This window comes from Pseudophryne corroboree, chromosome 3 (assembly GCF_028390025.1).
Source record: "Pseudophryne corroboree isolate aPseCor3 chromosome 3, aPseCor3.hap2, whole genome shotgun sequence".
NCBI classification, from domain to species: domain Eukaryota; kingdom Metazoa; phylum Chordata; class Amphibia; order Anura; family Myobatrachidae; genus Pseudophryne; species Pseudophryne corroboree.
In genome coordinates, this window is record NC_086446.1 from 682847804 (window position 1) to 682870981 (window position 23178).

Consider the following 23178-nt stretch of genomic DNA (forward strand, 5'->3'; position numbering starts at 1 on the left):
AGCTTTTTGGGTGCCTACAATATAAACAGCAAGTCAGACTTTCTGACTCCAGCCGTCCTGGAATTATATATATATATATATTTTCAGGGCCCTGACAACGTCTAGCAACTTGGAGTCCTCCAAGTCCCTAGTAGCCGCAGGCACCACAATAGGTTGTTTCAGGTGAAACGCTGACACCACCTTAGGAAGAAACTGGGGACGAGTCCGCAGTTCTGCCCTGTCCGAATGGAAAATCAAATATGGGCTTTTGTAAGACAAAGCCGCCAATTTTGACAATCGCCTGGCCGAGGCCAGGGCCAACAGCATGGTCACTTTCCATGTGAGATATTTCAAATCCACAGATTTGAGTGGTTCAAACCAATATGATTTGAGGAATCCCAACACTACGTTGAGATCCCACGGTGCCACTGGAGGCACACAAGGGCTGTATATGCAATACTCCCTTGACAAACGTCTGGACTTCAGGAACTGAAGCCAATTCTTTTTGGAAGAAAATCTATAGGGCCGAAACTTGAACCTTAATGGACCCCAATTTGAGGCTCATAGACACTCCTGTTTGCAGGAAGTGCAGAAATCGACCTAGTTGAAATTTTTTTTGTGGGGCCTTCCTGGCCTCACCCACGCAACATATTTTTACCACATGTGGTGATAACGTTGTGCGGTCACCTCCTTCCTGGCTTTGACCAGGGTAGGTATGACCTCTTCCGGAATGCCTTTTCCCTTAGGATCCGGCGTTCAAACCGCCATGCCGTCAAACGCAGTCGCGGTAAGTCTTGGAACAGACAAGGTCCCTGCTGGAGCAGGTCCTTTCTTAAAGGCCGATGCCACGGTTCCTCTTGGAACAGACATGGTACTTGCTGAAAGCAAATCCCTTCTTAGCTCCCGAGGCCATTATTCCTCTGTGAGCATCTCTTGAAGTTCCAGTTACCAAGTCCCTCTTGGCCAATCCGGAGCCACGAGTATAGTTCTTACTCCTCTATGTCTTATAATTCTCAATACCTTGGTTATGAGAAGCAGAGGAGGGAACACATACACCGACTGTTACACCCACGGTGTTACCAGGACGTCCACAGCTATCGCCTGAAGGTCTCGTGACCTGGCGCAATACCTGTCCCATTTTTTGTTCGGGCGGGACGCCATCATGTCCACCTTTGGTCTTTCCCAACGGTTCACAATCATGCGGAAAACTTCCCGATGAAGTTCCCACTCTCCCGGGTGGAGGTCGTGCCTGCTGAGGAAGTCTGCTTCCCAGTCGTCCACTCCCGGAATGACAGTGCTGACAGTGCTATCACATGATTTTCCGCCTAGCGAAAAATCCTTGCAGTTTTGCCACTGCCCTCCTGCTTCTTGTGCCGCCCTTTCTGTTTACGTGGGCGACTGCCGTGATGTTATCCCACTGGATCAATACCGGCTGACCTTGAAGCAGAGGTCTTGCTAAGCTTAGAGCATTATAAATTTGCTCTTAGCTCCAGTATATTTATGTGGAGAGAATTCTCCAGACTTGATCACACTCCTTGTGTGACTGCTCCCCAGCCTCTCAGGCTGGCCTCCGTGGTCACCAGCATCCAATCCTGAATGCCGAATCTGCGGCCCTCTAGAAGATGAGCACTCTGTAATCACCACAGGAGAGACACCCTTGTCCTTGGATATAGGGTTATCCGCTGATGCATCTGAAGATGCGATCCGGACCATTTGTCCAGCAGATCCCACTGAAGAGTTCTTGCGTGAAATCTGCCGAATGGAAGCGCTTCGTAATAAGCCACCATTTTTACCAGGACTCTTGTGCAATGATGCACTGACACTTTTCCTGGTTTTAGGAGGATCCCGATTAGCTCGGATAACTCCCTGGCTTTCTCCTCTGGGAGAAACACCTTTTCCTGGACTGTGTCCAGAATCATCCCTAGGACCAGCAGACGTGTCGTCGGAACAACTGCGGTTTTGGAATATTTAGAATCCACCCGTGCTGTCGTAGAACTACTTGAGATAGTGCTACTCCGACCTCCAACTGTTCTCTGGACCTTGTTCTTATCAGGAGGTCGTCCATTTTCTTTGAAGACGAATCCTCCTTTCGGTCATTACCTTGGTAAGGACCCGGGGTGCCTTGGACAATCCAACGGCATCGTCTTGAAACTGATAGTGACAGTTCTGTACCACGAACCTGAGGTACCCTTGGTGAGAAAAGGCAAATTTTGGGACATGGAGGTAAGCATCCCTGATGTCCCGGGACACCATATAGTCCCCTTGTTCTTTGCTATCACTGCTCTGAGTGACTCCATCTGGATTTGAACCCTTGCAAGTGTTCAAATTTTTCAGATTTAGAATAGGTCTCACCTAGCCTTCAGTACCACCATATAGTGTGGAGTAATACCCCTTTCCTTGTTGTCGGAGGGGTAATTTTATTATCACCTGCTGGGAATACAGCTTGTGAATTGTTTTCAATACTGCCTCCCTGTCGGAGGGAGACATTGGTACAGCAGACTACAGGAACCTGCGAGGGGGGAAACCTCTCGACATTCCAATCTGTACCCCTTGGATACTACTTGTAGGATCCAGGGGTCCTGTACGGTCCCAGCGTCATGCTGAGAACTTGGTAGAAGCGGTGGAGGGCTTCTGTTCCTGGGAATGGGCTGCCTGCTGCAGTCTTCTTCCCTTTCCTCTATCCCTGGGCAGATATGACTCTTATAGGGACGAAAGGACTGAGGCTGAAAAGACGGTGTCTTTTTCTGCAGAGATGTGACTTAGGGTAAAAAACTGTGGATTTTCCAGCAGATGCCCTGGCCACCAGGTCCCATGGACCGACCCCAAATAACTCCTCCCCTTTATACGGCAATACATCTTTGTGCCGTTTGGAATCTGCATCACCTGACCACTGTCGTGTCCATAAACATCTTCTTGCAGATATGGACATCGCATTTACTCTTGATGCCAGAGTGCAAATATCCCTCTGCGCATCTCGCATATATAGAAATGCATCCTTTAAATGCTCTATATTCAATAAAATACTGTCCCTGTCAAAGGTATCAATATTTTTAGTCAGGGAATCCGACCAAGCCACCTCAGCTCTGCACATCCAGGCTGAGGCGATCGCTGGTCGTAGTATAACACCAGCATGTGTGTGTATACTTTTTAGGATATTTTTCAGCCTCCTATCAAGCTGGCTCCTTAAGTACGGCCCTATCCGTAGATGGTACCGCCACTTGTTCTGATAAGCGTGTGAGCGCCTTATCCACCCTGAGGGGTGTTTCCCACCGCGCCTTAACTTCTGGCGGGAAAGGGTATACCGCCAATAATTTTCTATCGGGGGAAACCCACGCATCATCACACACTTCATTTAATTTATCTGATTCAGGAAAAACTACAGGTAGTTTTTTCACCTCACACATAATACCCTTTTTTGTGGTACTTGGAGTATCAGAAATATGTAACACCTCCTTCATTGCCCTTAACGTGTGGCCCTAAAAGAAAATACGTTTGTTTCTTCACCGTCGACACTGAAATCAGTGTCCGTGTCTGGGTCTGTGTCGACCGACTGAGGCAAATGGGCATTTTACAGCCCCTGACGGTGTTTGAGACGCCTGGATAGATACTAATTTGTTCGCCGGCCCTCTCATGTCGTCAACCGGCTTGCAGCGTGTTAACATTGTCACGTAATTTCCATAAATAAGCCATCCATTCCGGTGTCGACTCCCTAGAGAGTGACATCACCATTACAGGCAATTTGCTCCGCCTCCTCACCAATATTTTCCTCATACATGTCGACACACACGTACCGACATACAGCACACACATAGGGAATGCTCTGATAGAGGACAGGACCCACTAGCCCTTTGGGGAGACAGAGGGAGAGTTTGCCAGCACACACCAAAACGCTATAATTATCCAGGGACAACCTTTATATAAGTGTTCCTTTTATAGCATTTTAATATATATACATATCGCCAAATCAGTGCCCCCCCTCTCTGTTTTAACCCTGTTTCTGTAGTGCAGTGCAGGGGAGATCATGGGAGCCTTCCCACCAGCCTTTCTGTGAGGGAAAATGGCGCTGTGTGCTGAGGAGAATAGGCCCCGCCCCCTTTTCGGCGGGCTTCTTCTCCGGAGTTTTAGATATCTGGCAGGGGTTAAATACATCCATATAGCCTCAAGGGCTATATGTGATGTATTTTTCGCCATACAGGTATTATACATTGCTGCCCAGGGCGCCCCCCCCCAGCGCCCTGCACCCTCCGTGACCGCTGTGTGAAGTGTGCTGACAACAATGGCGCACAGCTGCAGTGCTGTGCGCTACCTGATGAAGACTGAGAGTCTTCTGCCGCCTGGTTCCGGACCTCTTCATCTTCAGCATCTGCAAGGGGGGTCGGCGGCGCGGCTCCGGGACGAACCCCAGGGCGAGCCCTGTGTTCCGACTCCCTCTGGAGCTATGTCCAGTAGCCTAAGAATCCAATCCATCCTGCACGCAGGTGAGTTGAAAATCTCTCCCCTAAGTCCCTCGATGCAGTGAGCCTGTTGCCAGCAGGACTCACTGAAAATAAAGAACCTAAAAACTTTTTCTAAGCAACTCTTTAAGAGAGCCACCTAGATTGCACCCTTCTCGGCCGGGCACAAAAACCTAACTGAGGCTTGGAGGAGGGTCATAGGGGGAGGAGCCAGTACACACCATGTGATCCTAAAAGCTTGCTTTTGTGCCCTGTCTCCTGCGGAGCCGCTATTCCCCATGGTCCTGACGGAGTCCCCAGCATCCACTAGGACGTTAGAGAAATTCCCTTTAACCAACTGCGGGGTTGGCTGGGAGTATGGATGCAGTTAAATCGGGATCCTGGCAGTTGGAATACAGACGCCGGGATCTCGACACTCGTCAGAATGAGGACGCCGGACATACTGAACCCGTGGGAATAAAATATTCACAACGTTTACTTGTCTCAATTTAATTTTCTGTATTGTGCACCGTTAATTGCAATTTATGTTCTGTGATTTACCAGAAACAGAAAATACCGTAGCTGCCCTAAGAAAGAGCAATTCTTGAAAATGACTTGAAAACCCTGTGCTACATAAAGACCACTTGAGGCTTTGAAAGCCAAGTGACCTGAAAGCCAAGTGACCGGAGAATATCGTCTATGGCAAAGTGAACTGAATTATGCCTCTTTAGTACTGATGATCTCACCAAGGTTCTCACAGCTGTGGGCCCATACACAGTAATATGTTCATCATGGAGGAAAAGGAATGCGTTTAATTTAATTACGTCCTAACTAGAACACTACAAAGGCCACACATAATTCCATAATCTTTTGCTAAAGTTTTTAATCTTTGTGCATATGAAGATGAATTGCTGCATTCTTTCCCTACTTGGAAAATCTACTTGGATTAACTACTTCATGGTCATATTGTCTGGAAACAGCATACGTTCAGTGTCACATTAACTATAATAATGGGGAATTTACAGAAGCCTAATTTTTATACATTGCTTGCAGTGTAGCCTATACAATATCCACTATAATCCAGGTATAATCCTGTCCCTAACATCATGTAAGAGGAATTCAGATATGTTTTATCACAAACTCTAAAGTTAGAGTCACCAGTGGAAAATATATGGCAAGGCGCGGAGAGTACTATCACTGTTTGTACGCTTCGGAATGCAGTCATACTGTATATGCAAGGTAAACCACAGTAAATTCTGAGATGATTTCACATCAGAAGAGTCATGCGCTGGACTTGCTCCAGTTTACAAGCTTCAACTGCTTAAGCCTCTGAAATGACTTGATGCAGAGCTTTGTGTAAAGTTTAAAAGGTTTGCGTTACTATAGTGTACAACCGCAAACGCAGAGTTTATCGTAGTAGCTAACGGGGACAGCGCCTTTGCATGTAACACACAGAAGTTACTAGTAAATCAAAGGTAGAAGCAAAAATGTCATAAATAAGGAATGGTAAAGCAGCAGGCACTGCAAGCAAATACAGTGATTAAAAAAATAATTAAAAAAAAGCTTATGACATGTAGTGGTATGGAGTTTTCTAGCTGTGATTTATGATGTAATAGGAAGTACATACATATGAGGTATTTGTAAAAAAATATGATTTATACCCTAGGTTTGCAGTTCTTTTATGCATGCTGTCTATCTTATATACTTGTGTGAATCTACATTCTAAAGCAACATTTTGTGGGAGGTGAATCATATACTACAGAACTGCCTCATTTGCTGAGCATTAGAATCGAAATTACAAAAAATCTAGGCTAGTTTGTCCCTTCCAAGGCAAAGGGTGCATACGTATCATATCAGCAGTCAATCACTACATTACTAGGCTCTGCGCATAGTCATCTAATGCTTTGTTCTGAAGCAGGTAACAAATGTAGTACTGCTAAAAAGTGATCTTATCCCCAAAGTAATGTTTTGTTATTAAAACCCACAGACATCGTAATCAAGTCAATATGTTAAAGTAGTGGTTCTGATACTCTGCCCTCAAGGTACCCTACCTGTCCAGGTTTTAGGGAAATCAATGGCTGAACACAAATGGTTCAATCAAACTGACTGAGGTACTAATTAATAACCCTTTCACACCACCACAATAACCAGGGTTATTGCCGGTTCGAGGCTCGGTGTAAAAGGGTCCCCAAAACATAACCTGGGTCTAGTGACACAGGAATCCAATGCGGGTAGCAAGCAGGGTAGGACCTGGGTAACAGGGCATGCAAATGGGTGACAAGCCTAAGGCTCAGCGGCACATGGAGTTGATGTCATTTCCAAGCAACGACAAGGGGAAGCCCCCGCATTAACCCAACATTAGCCTGCGGAGTAAACGAGATTTCAAGCTGCTGTAACGCAGCTTGAAACCCATGTTATTTTTGTTGTTTAAGGGGTATTAGTCACCTGTTCCCAAGCATGATTGTCCTTAAGCCTGGACATTCAGCGATTGTTTGTGTGTTAAATATATGCACAAACTGTCACTGATATTCTGACATTTCAGCACATGGTACTGATTCAGGTACAATATAAAACATTACGGAAAGTAAGCATTCCTTAAATGCCATGACACATAGGCTGCCTCTGCTACATTATTGAACAGAAAATATTACCTTGTATGGACTGGTGCACAAATTCCTCCTAACTAGTGGTGTTATATACATAAAAGCCTGAACAACTAATGAGATAGATCATCCAGTGGACAAATTAACGCAAAAACGGTGTAAAACAGGGGAAACCGTCATTGTGTAAGTTAAATCAATATGCGCAAGAATGCCACCTATTCATTTATGGCATACATTAGTTGACTACTCTCCCCAAATAACTGATAAACCACACCAGGTGGGCAGTGGCATGCTATGACACCCTAATTACCTCATGATATTTTATTACATGTAGAAAAAGTGAAAACAATGTGAAATCAGATACAGTATTACGCTGTTTGGAATTGGAGTGTGGTCATTTTTATTTGGTTATCTACTGGACTCACATTTCTTTGAAATGTTTAAAACCCATTGTGTTCCTCTGTATTTGCTGCTGCCTTTTTTGTTAGGCTTTTTGACTCACTTGGCCTGGATGTATGTTGACAGACCAGCCTGGCTGGCCAGCCAATAGTACCAATCTCATTATATCTTGGATACAGTGCCTTGCTAAAGTATTCACCCCCTTTGCATTTTTCATTTTTGTTGTCTCACAACCTTGAATTAAAATGGATTGTTTGAAGGTTTGTATCAATTCATTCACAGACCATGGCTACAACTTTGTAGAGGTTTTTTGTTTAGTTTTTATTGTGAAGTAAACAGAAAATAGGACAAAATAAATGAAAACTCCAGTGTGCATAACTATTCACCCTCCTAAAGTCAGTACTTTGTAGAGCCACCTTTTGCGGCAATTACAGAAGCAAGTCACTTTGGATAAGTCTCTATGAGCTTACCACATCTTGCCACTGGGATTTTTGCCCATTCCTCAAGGCAAAACTGCTCCAGCTCCTTCATGTTGGATTGTTTCAGCTTGTGAACCGCAATCTTCAAGTTTGACCACAAATTCTCAGTTGAATTGAGATCTGGCCTTTGACTAGGCCATTCCAACACATTTAAATGTTTCCCCTTAAACCACTCGAGTGTTGCTTTAGCAGTATGCTTCGGGTCACTGTCCTGCTGGAAGGTGAACCTCTGTCCAAGTCCCAAATCACAGGCAGACTGAAACAGGTTTTGCTCAAGAATATCCCTGTATTTAGCACCATCCATTTTTCCCTCGACTCGAAACAGTTTCCCAGTCCCTGCTGCTGAAAAACATCCCCACAGCAATGATGCTGCCACCACCATGTTTCACTGTGGGGATGGTGTTCTTGGGGTGATGGGATGTGTTGGTTTTGCGCCAGACATAGCGTTTTCCTCGGTGGCCGAAAAGTTAACTTTTAGTCTCATCTGACCAGAGTACCTTCCTCCATACATTTGGGGAGTCGTCCACATGCCTTTTGGCAAACTCAAAACGTGCCATCTTATTTTTAACACCAAGTAATGTTTTTTTTTCCTGGCCACTCTTCCATAAAACCCAGCTTTATGGAGTGTACAGCTTATTGTGGCCACATGCGCAGATACACCAGTCTCTGCTGTGGAACTCTGCAGCTTCTTCAGGTTTACCTTTGGTCTCTGTGCTGCCTCTCTGATTAACGCCCTCCTTGCCCGGTCTGTGAGTTTTGGTGGCTGGACCTCTCTTGGCAGGTTTGTTGTGGTACCATGTTCTTTCCACTTCCATGATGGATTTGACAGTGCTCCGGGGGATCAAAGATTTGGATATTTTTATTTATAACCCAACTCTGACTTGTACTTCTCAACAACTTTGTCCCTGACTTGTTTGGAGAGCTCCTTGGTGTTCATGGTGTGATGCCTCTTGCTTAGTGGTGCTGCAGCCTCTGGGGCCTTTCAGAAAAGGTGTGTTTATACTGACAGATCATGTGACACTTAGATTGCACACAGGTGGACTTCATTTTACTAATTATGTGACTTCTGAAGGTAATTGGTTGCACCAGAACTTTTGAGGGTTTCATAGCAAAGGGGGGTGAATACATATGCACATGCCAATTTTCAAATTTTTATTTATAAAAAAAAAAATTATATAAATTTTTCTCATTTCAATTCACCAACTCAGACTATTTTGTGCAGATCCATGACAAAATTCAGATTAAATTAAAAATGACATTACAGGTTGTAATCTAACAAAATAGGTAAAAAGCCAAGGGGGTGAATACTTTAGCAAGGCACTGTATATTAGGTCAGTTTGCTCACCTGCTGAGTACCACCTGGGTTAGGATATTTACTAGACCTGGCCAACCTGTGGCTCTCCAGCTGTTGTGAAACTACACATCCCAGGATGTCCTGCCACAGTTTTAGCATTCCATAATAGTAAATCTGTTGAAGAGAATGCTGGGACTTGTAGGTTCGCAACAGCTGGGGAGCCATGGGCGGGATCAGTACAAATGACCAATGGATGGGATGCCAGTGGTTATCATACCAACACTGGCATCCTGTCCATCATAATCTCAATAGTCCCCCAGTAAGCCTCCTAACCTTCGGTATGTTTTACCGGCGCACGGGATGCCGAATGTCAGTATACCGACATCAGCATCCCGAGCGGTTGAATGCTGGCGGGGGATGAGCGCAACATAGACCCTTGCAGGCTCGGTGGCGCTCCCTCTATGGGTGCTGTGGACATCCATAGAGGGGGAATCACCTACCTTGCCGGTATACTGGCGACGGTATGGTGCCGCCGTCGGGATCCCGGCATCTGTATTGTGACAGCCAGGAACCTGACAAGCAGTATGCCAGGCCTGGCCAACTTGTGGCTCTCCAGATGTTGTGAAACTACACATCCCAGCATGCCCTGCCACAGTTTTAGCATTTCCCAATAGCAAAACTGTGGCAAAGCATGATGGGACTTGTAATTTTACAACATCTGGAGAGCCACAGGTTGGCCAGGCCTGCAGTATGCTAACCGCATATTGATAGCAGAGTGTGTAGTCATGAACTGGGCGTAGTATGAGCCATTTCTATGATGGTTAACTCAAAATCTGTGTCCCAAGACAGCATTTCTGCCACATTCCTGTATTAACACTCAATAAACAAAATGACTTCCCTTCGATTGGAAGGTTGAATTACATTATACAGACTAGATTGCTGTCATTACGGTGAGTCAGGGTCTAGCTTGGCTGATGCTTTCTAGCTCTACATTTCATCACTGTGAAATGTGACATTTGCTAATGCCAAGTCCAATTAACATGTCTCCATTACAAGAGCAAAGTCAGGTCACCAGTATTTTTCCCCTAAAATAATACTGTGCATCAGCTAGAGTCTACATCTCTCCTAGGAGATGCTGGCTGGATTCACACGCCAGTCTATTTTTGATGGTAATGTGTAAAGACAGACGATACACGAAGGACCCCATATAACTGCACAATTAAATACAATGGGCCTGATGCAGAGTTTGAATGCAAGTCAGTAGCACATAGGGCCTGTTTCAGATGTGGCTTGATTGTGCATCGCTGCTGCTTACTTGGAAGCAGTGATGCACAGATATGGTAATGCAGACACCTCCTGCATGCATTTATGATACACTGCTGCGTCCGAGGAGGCAGCATCAGATCACCTGCAGCATCATCACCCGGCTGCATGGGTATCTGGATAAAAGATACACCGTAAATAGACAGATGGTCGACAGTAAATAGGTCTACAGGTTAAAAAAAAAAAAAAAAATCGACATGCAAATGGTCGACATGTGGTTTTTCATGATTTTAAGTGTAGGGCACGTTAGGTTTAGGCTGCTGGAGGGCACGGTTAGGGTTAGGCACTTGGCAGAGGGTTAGGCTGCGGGAGGGGAGGATTAGGGTAAGTCACAATGGGTAGGGTTAGGTTCAGGCTACTGGAGGAGATGGTTAGGGTTTGACTGCGGAAAGGGAGGTTTAGTGTTAGGCACCATGGGGAAGGTTAGGGTTAGGCACCACGGAGAGTTTTCGGGTTAGGCACCAGACGGGAGGTGTTAGGTTTAGGATTAGGGTTAAAATAACAAAATAAAAAAAAGTGTAATGACCTTCTCTGTTCTGATCATTTGCCCATCAACATTTTGACCCTGTCGACCATCTAGTGTTGACCTATTTACTGTCAATCTATATACTAATCTTTTAATCCACACCTGGCTGCGTGATCCATGGGATCATGTAAGCCTGCCACTGCAACTCCTACCAAGAGGCCAGAAAATCTTGTCAGAAGACAGAGAACCTGGCCTATGCACTCCTCCAAAATGGAGGTGACACACCTTCGTTTAGGGAAACAAGAGGCCATAGCCACCCCCTCCCTACCCCCAAATGGCTGCAGACCATCAATCACTTGATAACTGCAGCCATAGTGCGTCCAATGATGCAGGACCATAGGCATTTCTATAATGGTGCAGTGTATGCGGCACACACGGGCCCCTAGGTCTGGGGGGCCCACACCGTACACACTGCACCCATATAGTATACTTACCCCTCCGGAGCCCCGCAGTCCCACGGCGGCGGCCATGCAGTGAAGGCACAAATACTTGAAAAATGGCTGCCGTGGCCATTACCGAGTGACTTGCACATGCGTGCTGGAGATGTCTCTGGGAACAAGACGTGGGCGCCATGTTCCCAGAGACCTGCGCATGCGCGGTAGACTCTGGCATTATGCCAGAGTCTACTAGCTGCCGGAGAGGAAGGGGCCTGCAATGGAGACTGCACGTGGGTCCTCTCCTCTCTTAAAACGCCACTGTGCAGGACCAGTACTATACAGTATGTGACCGGCATATCCGCAAAGTACTGGCCATCTGTACTTTACAACATGCTTCAAGCTGCATTGGAACTCGAATCAGGCCCATAGCTAGATGTAAATAGTCGCCCATATCCAGAGTTGTACACTTCTTGGTGGTCAGACAATCTCTATCCATATAGCTGTCATTACTATATGTGCACTCTCTAGTGTAAAAGATATGTCTGCAAACAGGAGTAAATATGGATATGAAGAATTCTGCATAGCCACAATCCCATCTACACACACTCTCTGACATTAGGCTATATACACTGACAACCAGTAATGCCCCTTCAGCCACGCATGGCATACCAACTGCATTGCATATGACTATAAATCACCCGTCCTTGAGTACACTTGGCTCCAGTGCAAAAACACGCAAGATAAGGCCACAAAATCAAACTGTGTTCCACTGTGTATCGGGCCCAAGAAGTTTCCAGAGGCCAGTATAAAGCTAGGTACACACGGTCAGATTTTTTTGTTGGTCGGCCCGACAATCGTCCAATTTAACGGGCAGTTTTAGGCACCAATATCTGAGCTACACACTAAAAGATCTTTTTTTAAACCCATTTTCTGCCACATCCTACTGCATTTGCATATGTACACCCACAGGATGACATAGTGACAGGAAAACATAGGAAATATGGGCAGATTATTGAGAGAATGTACACACACTGCTCGATATCGAGAAATTGTGGCCGAGATTTTTGGTTTGGGACGACAGGTCAGAAAATCAATCATTCGTGTGTGTGGGCAAGATTTTTTTGCAGAATTATCGGAGAAAACACCGAAATGATCGTTTGTACACACTAAATAATAACGTTGGTCGTTCTCCCAATTATTGGCAAATCAGACCAATAATTGTTTAGTGTGTTCTCAGCTTAAGACTGAACATCCATCATGGGTGAAATGTTATATAACTAGTGGCAGTATCCTATTCGAGGAGATAAAACATTGGGTGCGAAAACATGTTTTTCACACTTTTTTCCAATGTTTACCAATTAAAAAATAAAAATAAAAAAAAATTATATATATCCTGCTGCGGGGCTGAGTTGCTCAGGTGCCTTCCTCTGGGGACAAATCCCTTACAGATAAGCACATGGACAAATGAGGGGCCTGTGTGCATTCTGTAGAAACAGCACAGTGCTGTTTCCGGGGATTTGGTTTGTTTGGTTTCGTCTGCCTGAGCCAGGTGAAACAAAATCCCGGATAAGCCACAGCTTGTGCCACCTTATCAGGGTTAATAGGATAGCCCCCGGCAAGACCTTTAGCCACGGTAATTTACGCGGCTAATAGGATACCGCACAAAGTTGGCACCCAGATCTTCATGAGACAAAAGCAAATAATATACTATATAAAAGTTAAACAATAAATCTGTAGATAAACTTGTACCTGCACGCAATGGAGGCAGATAGATCCTGTTCACAATAATGCAACGTATTAATACACTTGGAACCAGTGATAATTCTGAAACACAACCTTTGAAAGTGAGAAAGTGAGAGATGAGTAATATATATTGACTTAAAACCGGTTCTACAGTCTCTCCCTTTCCCGATTGGAAGCTGTAATGATAATGTGCTGATTGTATATATACGAGAGCGTGAGAACAGGTAAAACAATAGTCTGCAGTGGGATAAATTGACAGGGCAGGGCATTAGTTAAAGCTTGTGATAACAGGCGATTGCTGTTTCTGAAAGTCATCATGAAATGTTGAAAGCAGTGCTATGCAGGGGTAGAAAGTTTGGCACTTCATGACACTCTGCCCTCTCCAGAACACCCATACATTTTGTCAAAAGAAGGGAAAGACTTAATGCAAGGCAAACATGTAACCATAACAATTCTTAAAAACTCCCCCCATGCATGCGTTACACAGAGTGTACGCGCAGTATCTGGAATGTCATGGAAAAGTGATGGCCATTACTGGGACGTGGCTTAGCGCACGCGCGGATTTGTCCATCTTATTGGCGTGTCGGTGAAAGTGGTTGCGTACACTGAAGCTCAACCGCTGAAATAGGAGGCCACACTCGGACAGAGAAACTGCACCTGCCAGAGGTCTCGTGCATGTTTTGTGACAGATGGTGGTGTCTAAACACGCAGCAATCTTTACTGTCGCTGACAGTGGACGTCTCAGTCCTTGCACATTTGGCCGTACAGATGAACACAAGGAAAAGCCTTTGTAGCAGCATTTGCGTAAGGTTGCAGATGGATCAGCCCCTATAAAAAGGATTCCCCAAAATAAATCAGAGCAATAATACAGTTAATTGTCTACAAGATTATTCATTTATCGCATACAAAGTTGCCTAGGGTTTAGCGTCACTCAGTACGACACTTCTAGATATACTGTATATAAGTAGCTGTGTGAGAACAAACATGACAGTGAAAAAAACATCCCGAAAAAAAAAACGTGTTAGCTGTATAACTTGGGGTGGACTGTATAATTATCCAGTGGGCTAGAGTTAAAGGTTCACACAAAACTTTTTAGCTTATAAAGCAAAACAGTTTGAAAAGAACACAAGTGAACAACTTACAATGTTTCAGACAGATTCATTGCAAAACTAATGTACATGTGCCCTATTACTTGGTTGAGATGACATGAAAGCCACTGATCTAGTTTCAAGTACATACTCCTTGGGGGGGATGTAGTGGGCATCCTGCCTACCATGATCCTGGTGGTCAGAAGACTGGTGCCAGAATCCCAAATGTAATTATGCGGGAGGGTTAGGGTTAGTTTAGTTCTTCTAACCTGTTGGGATTTTAGCAATCGGGATGCCAGTGTCGGTATTCTGACCCTCGGCATCCTCACTGCCAGTATTCCTCCTTGGGAACGATTCAATGGTTGTTCGCCCCGGCTGCCAGTAGATGGCTATTCAATTGTTGCTTCGTTCAGACGTGAATGCGGGGGGGTATTATGTTTGGGCACCCACAAAACAACTGAATTGCCCTCATGGGGTCAAAATAACCTTTCTTTTCATTATCACAATACTAAAATGTGTTTATAGAGTTCACTCAATATGCCACCCCAAATTAGAAAGTCAGCCTTTTTTACCGGGTTGGTAATGGTTTGCCGGCGCCCGGGATCCCAGTGGTTAGCATACCCACCGCAGAATCCCGCCAGCTATCGTAACAAATTCCCTTGCAGGCTCGGTAGCTCGCTGCACTCATCACAGGTTCTATTCCCACTCCATGGGTGTAGTGGACACCCACCAGTGGGAATAGTCTCTGTGTGTCGGCATTCCGTCGTGCGGCATTGTGATTGCTCAGGAGCCCAGCGGCCGCATGGTGACCGCCTGGACCCCCAAGCACCAGTCACATGACTGCATCCTTTCCTAACCAACAGGTGCTTCTCTGCGCAAAAGCACACTGAAATTCATACAGTACATGTCGCATACTATGTATATTGCCACTGTCCCTATAACACCAGGTTTCAGTCTGTGGCTGGGTGCGGTTTTCACTCCGTGAGAGTTTACAGGGCCATGAATCTAGCCATACTGCTACATGACTCCATTAATGAGCTCTGTTCCATTTACACTGAGGCGTTGTCTGCTTCACAGCCATAACTGGAAGCAAGTGCATTTAAACAACCTTACTTCTGTAAGCGACTAGGTCGCAAATCTGGGTACAAAAGGCAAAAAAGAAAGACATCCGATATGAACACTGTCATCTAGTGCACCTGGTACACGGTGAATGTCTTTATGAGCAGATTTGTAGATGTTGACATGTTCACTGTAAACAATCAGACCTTGTAGACCTTACACACATTCTAATATTGACTTTCTGAATGTCAACGTAATGACTACATACCCTAAAAACTACTTCTTGACATATCCTTATTTTAATCATACACTAATGGGACACAAATCACCTAAAATCTTCCCCATTTCTACTCGCTCCACCTACACATATAAAGTACAGTAAAAATGTGGAGATAACCTGAGGACAAATATAACAAGGTGATTAAAGATTTAAAAAAAAATCTATTCATGAAGATTTATAGCTGGTCCCTGATCTACATGAATATATGTAATGTGCTTCCCTATATCACCAGCCAATAGATTCCTCTTTGGAGAAGGACAGAATGCAAATAGTTCACACAGTAAGTTTGAACTCATTAGACTAGAGAACAGAGAGTCCCAACAATCAGCATGTATTTAGAATGCTGGATGAATGTAATATTCAAACATATGGTATGTGCAGTAGGGACCCAAGGCATAACGATCCCTCTGCAATATTAAAGAGGGTCCAAGAGTGATGCTCAATCACAAAACATGTGTATGAGGCTATAGAGCTGTGCTAGCCTATGTAGGCTAAGCCTCACTACACTGCATAATGATTTTAAGAACATACAAACTCAGTAGAGTATTACAGCATCATAAAACACCTCTGTACTTTATGTAACACACTGGGGATGTTTACAGCTCAGTTAAGCCTGTAAAATGAGAAGGGCAGAACCAGCCTCAATTAGTGAGTATGTAACAAGCTGAAATAGCTAATTATACTGGGACAGTGACTTCAGCACAATGTAGCAAAGGCTTCAAATTCTGTCAACATTTGCATAACACAGTAAGCAACTGTACACTATGCAAAGATATGAAGCAACAACAGATTTTGCTGTATGTAACAAATAGATTAGATTATCTGCATAGCATATTGTTATTTCAATCTTCTTTGTTAATGTAAACAAGGTTTAACCATATATTGTTTTGCTGGCTATATATAGAATTACTCAGTAACCACTGAGCAACCAAGAGCTTCTGCAGTACAGTGTTTCCTAAGCCTTACTCTGTGTGCTTATGCATGTGTCATGCTCTGCCTAGTACATCATGTGAGGCCCTGCCTATACGCCAGTGCTTAGCTTGTGTACATACACCACAGTCCAGAACTGTGTACATTGCAGCGGCAGGCTGTCTGTAGTCATCTAAGTATATCAAACCTCTGTGTATAGTACATGTAAATAATCCAGTGTACAGCTCACTGTATACATAGATCCTAAAGCTAAGAGGAGTGTACACCGCTATTTATTACACTGCAAAGATGAAGATCATCAACTTATCAGAGTAATAACTTGTGTAAAAGGAAAAGAGAACACTGGGCTGGATACAGAGGTGCATACAGTGGCATGCGCAGCTGCAGTTTCATTCGCAGTGGACTTGGGTAGATATGTTAATGGTACAGCCACTGTTTTGTGCACAAAGACACCCACTGCTAGCGTCACACATCCACCGCTTACATACATAAGTAGAGACATCAGGGGCATAGTATCGGACTGAGAGTCTCTCTTAAGACGCTTGAATCTCTCCAACTACCCCCAATTACCTCCCCCAAACTCTGACTAGCCTCACTTTGCGAATACATCCTCCGTGCGTCCACAATGGCTAATAATTCGCTGTGCGTGCAGAGTGCAGCTTTGGCATATTCACAGTGGCAACTCCCCCATCCCGCACTGCTGCGTCCAACATCAACATTGAGTGCGTCTCTGTATCAGGACCATTGTCCACCGATAATACCAAGTGCTGCATCTGTGCATCTCTGTATCAGGACCATTGTCCGCAGATAATACCAAGTGCTGCATCTGTGCATCTCTCTATCAGGACCATTGTCCGCAGATAATACCAAGTGCTGCATCTGTGCATCTCTGTATCAGCACCATTGTCTGCAAATAATACCAAGTGCCGCATCTATGCATCTCTGTATCAGGAGCATTGTCCGCAGATAATACCAAGTGCTGCATCTCTGTATCAGGACCATTGTCCACAGATAATACCAAGTGCTGCATCTGTGCATCTCTGTATCAGGAGCATTGCCCGCAGATAATACCAAGTGCTGCATCTGTGCATCTCTGTATCAGCACCATTGTCTGCAGATAATACCAAGTGCTGCATCTATGCATTTCTGTATCAGGAGCATTGTCCGCAGATAATACCAAGTGCTGCATCTGTGCATCTCTGTATCAGGAGCATTGTCCGCAGAGAATACCAAGTGCTGCATCTGTGCATCTCTGTATCAGGAGCATTGTCCGCAGATAATACCAAGTGCTGCATCTCTGTATCAGGACCATTGTCCACAGATAATACCAAGTGCTGCATCTGTGCATCTCTGTATCAGGAGCATTGTTTGCAGATAATACCAAGTGCTGCATCTGTGCATCTCTGTATCAGCACCATTGTCTGCAGATAATACCAAGTGCTGCATCTATGCATTTCTGTATCAGGAGCATTGTCCGCAGATAATACCAAGTGCTGCATCTATGCATCTCTGTATCAGGACCATTGTCCGCAGATAATACCAAGTGCTGCATCTCTGTATCAGGACCATTGTCTGCAGATAATACCAAGTGCTGCATCTGTGCATCTCTGTATCAGGACCATTGTCCACAGATAATACCAAGTGCTGCATCTGTGCATCTCTGTATCAGGACCATTGTCCGCAGATAATACCAAGTGCTGCATCTCTGTATCAGGACCATTGTCAGCAGATAATACCAAGTGCTGCATCTGTGCATCTCTGTATCAGGACCATTGTCCACAGATAATACCAAGTGCTGCATCTGTGCATCTCTGTATCAGGACCATTGTCTGCAGATAATACCAAGCGCTGCATCTAGGCTACTCATCTGCGTACATTCCATTGCTTTGCTAAGTGTACCTGTGTAAACATCTGTGCATATTACAGTGACTAGCTATGTACATCACTTGACTTAGCTTCCTGTTCCTCTATATGCTCCAGTTCTGTATACATCTAGGCATATTACACTGACTAGCTACATCAGTGTACTGTACATCCCGGGTAAGGTATGCAAGGTCGACAGTAACTAGGTAGACCACTATTGGTCGACAGTAACTAGGTTGACAGGGTATCTAAGTCGACATGTTCTAGGTCGACAGGTCAAAAGGTCAACATGAGTTTTGTATGTCTTTTTTGTATCGTTTTCTCTGTACAGTGACCGGGAACCCCAATTAGTGCACCACTTCGCTCGCCATGCTTCGGGCAAGGTGCCTCGCGTACTATTCCCAATCGTAGTCCGCGTGGATCGTTAAGTATGAAAACAGTCAAAAAAAGAAAAAAAATTGTGAAAAACTCATGTCGACCTTTTGACCTGTCGACTAAGAACATGTCGACCTAGAGACCGGATTCCGTACATCCCGTACCTAACTTCCTGTACTGTATCTCTATATATTATTATCCTTTCTTTCTATGGCGCCACAATGGTTCCACAGCGCCTAAGTACATAAACATTTGAGGGAAAACAATGACTTACAGTACAATAAATTGCCGGACAAGTACATGGTTTAAAGGCATTGCTACATCAGCATCTGTGTATATTAGTGACTAGCTGCTCCACTGCCTAGCTTCATGTATTTCTAAATACTTCAATTCTGTATACATCTGCATAAACTATAGGGACTAGTTATATTACAAAGCGTGTATACCACATTGCCTAACTTTCTGTAACTCTATACTGTATATTCCAGTTCTGTATACCTCTCTGGATATTATAGTGACTAGCTATGTAACGATCTGTATATACTGTACCCTATTGCCAAGCTTTCTGTATCTCTATATACTCCAGTTTTGTATACATCTGTGTATATCACATTGAGTAGATATGCAAAGATGGTAACATATCTTCTAGTTCTGTATACAAATCTAAATGACTGCTGCAAAAAAAAACATTTATAAAGCCTGAGAAGCTCTTGCACTCCCATTGCTGCATAGATCTCAAAATATACTAATTCCCAAGTCCATATCTATATTTTCCTATATATCGACAAACACCTGGGAATATCTCTGTCCTTAGCATGGAATACATATCTATATTTAGTCATATTTACAAATGGATATATTCCAGTGCATGTCTGTATACATGTTTTTATTACAATTCCTACTTCTATTTACTGTACATCCAGATTCCAGCTTAAGTGTATATTTCTAGGAAACTGTACTGTAGGTACTCCTCAGTACCCAGCTGAATATCTGTGTTCTGACAAGCTACCGTAATATGTCTGTGTGCTTGTACAAAACTTGTGTATTTCTTAATGCTCTACTTCTTATGTGTCAATGTGCTGACTGTTGCCCAATAGGTGCCTGCTCTGAATACTTAGGCCACACTATCCAGCCCTATGCACATCTGAATGCATCTTGTGTGTTTTTGTTGTGGTAATAATGAGCTCTGTATACAACGGTCTACAGTATATTCCAAAGCCCAGGTCTATATGCTACTGTACATGTGTCATAGAGACCAGATCTCTGCCACTTTCTGTTCAGGTCCATGCATCTGTGTAAATTCTGATACCTTACTACACAGGTTCTCAAACTCGGTCCTCAGGACCCCACACAGTACATGTTTTGCAGGTCTCCTCACAGAATCACAAGTGAAATGATTAGCTCCACCTGTAGACCTTTTAAAATGTGTCAGTGAGTAATTAATACACCTGTGCACCTGCTGGGTTACCTGCAAAACATGCACTGAGTGGGGTCCTGAGGACCGAGTTTGAGAACCACTGCCTTACTAAATAATGCCCAGCTACTTGTACATTTAGTGTGTGCTCTAAGATAGAAGCACAAGGGCTAGCTTTGTTTCCATGTGTGTGATCCCAGCTCTGTGTACAACTCTGAGCATGCTAGTGCCCAGCTACGGTATATGTATATCAGTATACATCAAGATATTAAGCTCTGTTTGGAACCTGTATGTTTTACCGACAGATGTGATGACGGCTGTCAGTATACCAACAGCAGAAATCCGTCTGTCGGAATCCCTGCAGCGAGGCATCGAGTTCCCTTGCTGGCTCGCTGTGTTTCGGGCCCGGTGGCTCACTTTGCATGCTACAGGTTATATTCCTACCTGGTTAGTGGCATGGACCCACCAACCAAGTGGTCAGACTCAGCAAAATTACGTATTCCATCCAGTGGTATTTCACCCACTGTCGGGATTCTGGCGTTGGTCTCCTGTATGCCGGGATCCTGACAGACGGTAATTTAACTGCATCCCTTCTGTTTACCTGAATTTCCTCCATGCAATGTTCTATGTATAGCACACTGACATTGCCCTCCTCTACATTCAAGTATTTACAATATCTTGCCAAACCCTCTGTGCATAGTAGGGTACTGCTCAAGGGTACCTGTCTGCATACTGGTCACCAGCTCAGTAGTGTACTTGTCTGCATACTAGTCACCAGCTCAGTAGTGTACCTGTCTGCATACTGGTCACCAGCTCAGTAGTGTACCTGTCTGCATACTGGTCACCAGCTCAGTAGTGTACCTGTCTGCATACTGGTCACCAGCTCAGTAGTGTACCTGTCTGCATACTGGTCACCAGCTCAGTAGTGTACCTGTCTGCATACTGGTCACCAGCTCAGTAGTATACCTGTCTGCATACTGGTCACCAGCTCAGTAGTGTACCTGTCTGCATACCGGTCACCAGCTCAGTAGTGTACCTCTCTGCATACTGGTCACCAGCTCAGTAGTGTACCTGTCTGCATACTGGTCACCACCTCAGTAGTGTACCTGTCTGCATACTGGTCACCACCTCAGTAGTGTACCTGTCTGCATACTGCTCACCAACTCAGTAGTTTACCTCTCTGCATACTGGTAACCAGCTCAGTAGTGTACCTCTCTGCATACTGGTCACCAGCTCAATAATGTACCTCCCTGCATACTGGTCGCCAGCTCAGTAGTGTACCTGTCTGCATACTGGTCACCAGCTTAGTAGTGTATCTGTCTACATACTGGTCACCAGTTCAGTAGTTTACCTCTCTGCATACTGGTCACCAGCTCAGTAGTGTACCTGTCTGCATACTGGTCACCAGCTCAGTAGTGTATCTGTCTACATACTGGTCACCAGTTCAGTAGTTTACCTCTCTGCATACTGGTCACCAGCTCAGTAGTGTACCTGTCTGCATACTGGTCACCAGCTCAGTAGTGTATCTGTCTACATACTGGTCACCAGTTCAGTAGTTTACCTCTCTGCATACTGGTCACCAGTTCAGTAGTTTACCTCTCTGCATACTGGTCACCAGCTCAGTAGTGTACCTCTCTGCATACTGGTCACCAGCTCAATAATGTACCTCCCTGCATACTGGTCACCAGCTCAATAATGTACCTCCCTGCATACTGGTCACCAGCTCAGTAGTGTACCTGTCTGCATACTGGTCACCAGCTCAGTAGTGTATCTGTCTACATACTGGTCAACAGTTCAGTAGTTTACCTCTCTGCATACTGGTCACCAGTTCAGTAGTGTACCTCTCTGCATACTGGTTACCAGCTCAGTAGTGTACCTCTCTGCATACTGGTCACCAGCTCAGTGTCTCTGCATACGGGTCACCAGCTCAATAGTGTACCTCTCTGCATACTGGTCACCAGCTCAGTGTACCTCTCTGCATACTGGTTACCAGCTCTGTGTACCTCTCCGAGTACTAGGGCATAGCCCTGTGTACCTCTCTATGTAACAGTGCCTAGGGTGTTATTCAGGTTTCTTAGCAACCAAAAAAGTACACAAATGGCCAAAACCATGTTGCACTGCAGGTGGGGCAGAAAAAACATATGCAAAAAGATTTAGATTTGGGTGGGTTATATTGTTTATGTGCATGATAAATACTGGCTGCTTTATTTTTACACAGCAATTTAAGGTGCATACACACTGGACGTTTTTGCCCAGTGTGCATGCACAGCGATGATGTGAAAATCACTGGCCGGAAAATCGCTCAGTGCATACATACTGAGCGATTTTCTCCCGGCCCAACAATTTTCACAGGGGTGAACCACTTTCCACAGTAGAAGACTGTGTAAAGTGGTTCACTCAGCCGGTGAAACCGGTTGACGGACGGCGGCGGCGGCCAGCGATGATGCGGGAGCGCGCATCAGTGCCCATCGCCCGGCCATACACACTAGGAGGTTTTGAGCTCAAACTACAGTAGCTCGAAACGCCAAAAGTGAGCTACTTTGAGCTCAAAATCGCCTAGTGTGTATGGGCCTTTAGATTTCAGTTTGAGCACACCCCACCCAAATCTAAATTTCGCTGCACGTTACATCTACCCCACCTGCAGTGCAACATGGCTTTGCCCATTGGTGTGTTTTTTTGGTTTGTTAACAAACCTGAATAAGGCCCCTAGTCCTGTGTACCTCTGTGCATACTGGTGCTTTTCTTTGTATACCTCTCTGCATACTGGGGCTCTGCTCGGTGTACCTCTCCGCATACTAGGGCTCTGCTCTGTGTAGCTCTCCGCATACTAGGGCTCTGCTCTGTGTAGCTGTCCGCATACTGGGGCTCTGCTCAGTGTAGCTCTCCGCATACTGGTCACCAGGTCTGTGAACCTCTCCGCATACTGGGACACTGCTCTGTGTACCTTTCCGCATACTGGGGCACTGCTCAGTGTACCTCTACACATACAGGGGCTCTGCTCAGTGTACCTCTC

At 44.9% G+C, this 23178-nt stretch overlaps 1 protein-coding gene across 4 annotated transcripts in view; it reads right to left on the minus strand.

The window, feature by feature from the left end:
- NT5C2 (5'-nucleotidase, cytosolic II) overlaps positions 1 to 23178 on the minus strand; it is a 155199-nt gene that overhangs the window by 126222 nt on the left and 5799 nt on the right. For 3 of the 4 annotated variants that reach the window (XM_063961953.1, XM_063961950.1, XM_063961949.1), the window contains exon 2: positions 13163 to 13249. The exons of the other annotated variant lie outside the window; for it this stretch is intronic. The gene's annotated coding sequence lies outside the window, so the exon portion shown is untranslated. The remainder of the gene's footprint in view (positions 1 to 13162; positions 13250 to 23178) is intronic. 4 annotated transcript variants of the gene reach the window in all.